Below are 3,011 nucleotides of genomic sequence, written 5' to 3'. Positions count from 1 at the left end.
AGTGAACATATGTTGCAAACTACGATGATCGATAAACATTTCACACTTAACACCATAGAGGTAATGCCGCCAGATTTAAGAGCAAACACTACCGCTGCCAACTCCAAATCATGTGTTGGTTATTTCCTCTTACGCACCTTTAACTGACGTGAGGCATAAGCTATAGCATTCTTATCCTGCATAAACACAATACCCAAACTAGAATGTGAAGCATCACAATAAATAATAATATCTTTACCTTCGACCGATATTGCTAGAATAGGCGTGATGGTCAAGAGAGTCTTGAGCTTTTCAAAGCTCTCTTCACATTTTCCAGTCCATTCGAATGATATCTCCTTTTTGGTCAACTTGGTCAAGTGAGTGGAAATAGAAGCAAAGTTCTTCACATATCGACGATAATGCTACCGAGCCCCACAAAACTCCTAACTTCCATCACAGAGCTAGGCCAAACCCAATTCTTAGCCGCCTCAATCTTTTGAGGATCTACCATTACCCCTTCTTTCGAAACAACATGTCCCAAAAATGCAACAGAAGTCAACCAAAATTCACACTTCAAAAATTTAGCATACAACCTTTGTTTCTCAAGAACTCCCAAAACAATGAGAATATGGTCGGCATTTTCTTTCTCACTTTTCGAATAGACCAAAATATCATCAATAAACACTATAACAAATGAATCAAGGAACGGTTTGAACACCATATTCATTAAACTCTTGAAAGTTGCAGGTGCATTGGTCAAACCAAAAGACATAACAAAAAACTCATAGTGCCCATAGTGAGTTCTAGATGCTGTTTTGGGAAGATCCTCAGGCCTAATTTTTAACTGATGGTAGGTAGACCTTAGATCAATGATAGTTAAAATTGATGCACCTTGCAATTGGTCAAAAAGATCATCTATTCGAGGCAAATGATACTTGTTTCGAATAGTAACCCTATTCAATTGCCGGTAATCTATAAACATTCTCATACTACCATCATTTTTCTTGAAAAACAACACTGGAGCACCCCACTAGGGTGAATAAATCCCTTATCAAGAAGCTCTTGGATTTGATCCTTAAGCTCTCTTAATTCTATTGGAGCCATGCGATACGGAGGGATAGAAATGGGAGGAGTACCAGGTTCTAAATCAATGCAGAAGTCTATATCTCTTTCCAGAGGCATACCAGGCAAGTCATTAGGAAACACTTCTCAAAATTCTGACACCACCAGAATAGACTCAATCGATGGAGCCTCAATCTCAACATCCCTAATATAAGCTAAATAACCTTGCCCTATCAATTTCCTAGCCCGAATAGAGGATATGATTTTAGCTTGCTTAGGCTTGTACACCCCTTCCTACTCTAATTTTCCCTTCCCGGAATTTCTAGAGTTACAGACTTAGTATTACAATTAAGCACATCATAATAGGGGGACAACCAGGTCATGCCAAAGATTATATCAAAATCAGTCATATGTAAAATCACCAAATCAGCCCACAAAACCCATAAACAAAATAGGACAAGCACGACAGGCATAGGTGACTATGACTGACTCTCCAGCTAGGTTAGAAATACGAGTAGGGGCATCAACTATATCACAAATCATAGCAAATTTTGAGGCAAATCACACAGATACATATGAATAAGTGGAACCTGGATCAAATAACACATTAGCCGTCTGGTCACAGACAACAATAGTACATGTGATCACCGCGTCAGACACCTCTGTCTCATCTTGCCCAGAAAAGCATAACACTGAGCCCTATCATCTTGACGAGCCATTTCTCTGCCTGGTTGCACGTTACCCCTGCCTTCATTACCATTTCCTCTACCTCCATAGTCTTGCTGATTACCTCCTCGCCTACCTTGAGGACGTCCTCGACCATTATGACCATTCCCCGCAGGTATCACTACTCTAGACTACTACTGCGCGGAATCTAACACACGTGGGTAGGGATAATCTCTCGTCATATGCCCATGTTCTCCACAATTGTAGCAAGTACGATCAAAAGAGGGTATGCTGCCCATTGAAGGCGCGACTCCCTGGCTATCTTGAATCGAAATATAAGGAGGGGATCCTAAGTAATTACCTATAGAAGCAGGCATAGCAGACTGAATTTGCTTGGCTACCAGCACTGGCCTCCCTGAACCTCTGAAATAAAAACATTGAAAGTTGCTTGAATTATTTGTCCTTTTTGCCAATGCCTTAGCCTGACCGTCTCGCCTCACCCCGTCCAGCTTTTTAACATAATCTTTCACCTCATTAAACGTCCTCCATACAAAGGCCATATGAACAAATAATACCTCCAACTCATAATTTAGACCCCTAATAAATAAATGGATCCTCTCCTTCTCAGTAGTCACCAATTGAGTAGCATATCTAGACAATACATGGAACTTGGCCTCATAAGCAGCCACATACATACCACCTTGTTCCAAAAACATAAACATATCTTTGTTGCGATCTCTCAAAATTCTAGGCACATATTTCTCCAATATTAGAGCATGAAAATGGGTCCAAGTAAGTGGAGGCAAAACCGAAGATCTGCATTCCAAATAAGATCTCCACCACTTCTTGGCCTCACCTTGAAGCCGAAAAGTCAAGAATTCAACCCCATGCTGATGGACAATTCCCTACTTATGAATCCTCTCATAGAAGTCTAAGATTAACTCATAAGCATCCTCACTGTAAGAACCAAGAAATACAGGAGGCTTTAGCTTCAAAAACATAGTCAACATTTCATGCTCATTACAGTCATAACAGAACCCAACACAAGACGAAAGAAAGCATCAGTACCTTCGTGTTCACCCACCTTAGGTGTAGTGATAGAAATAGGGGGATTGGCGGGAGCTAGAGTTTCTTGAACAGATAGAAGCACTCCAGGACCAGCTTATCCTTTCAAAAATAACATGATTTGTTGAGCTAACACTAGTCATGTGAGGAACATCGGTAGTCTTAGCCTATAGCTCTTCCTCTTCTCCAACCTCCTCAACATTCTCAATATTCTCAACCTCAATATCCTATTATATCTC

Source organism: Solanum verrucosum, unplaced genomic scaffold (assembly GCF_900185275.1).
Source record: "Solanum verrucosum unplaced genomic scaffold, falcon-dt-bn FXZP01000054.1, whole genome shotgun sequence".
NCBI classification, from domain to species: domain Eukaryota; kingdom Viridiplantae; phylum Streptophyta; class Magnoliopsida; order Solanales; family Solanaceae; genus Solanum; species Solanum verrucosum.
This window is presented reverse-complemented; position numbering follows the sequence as displayed.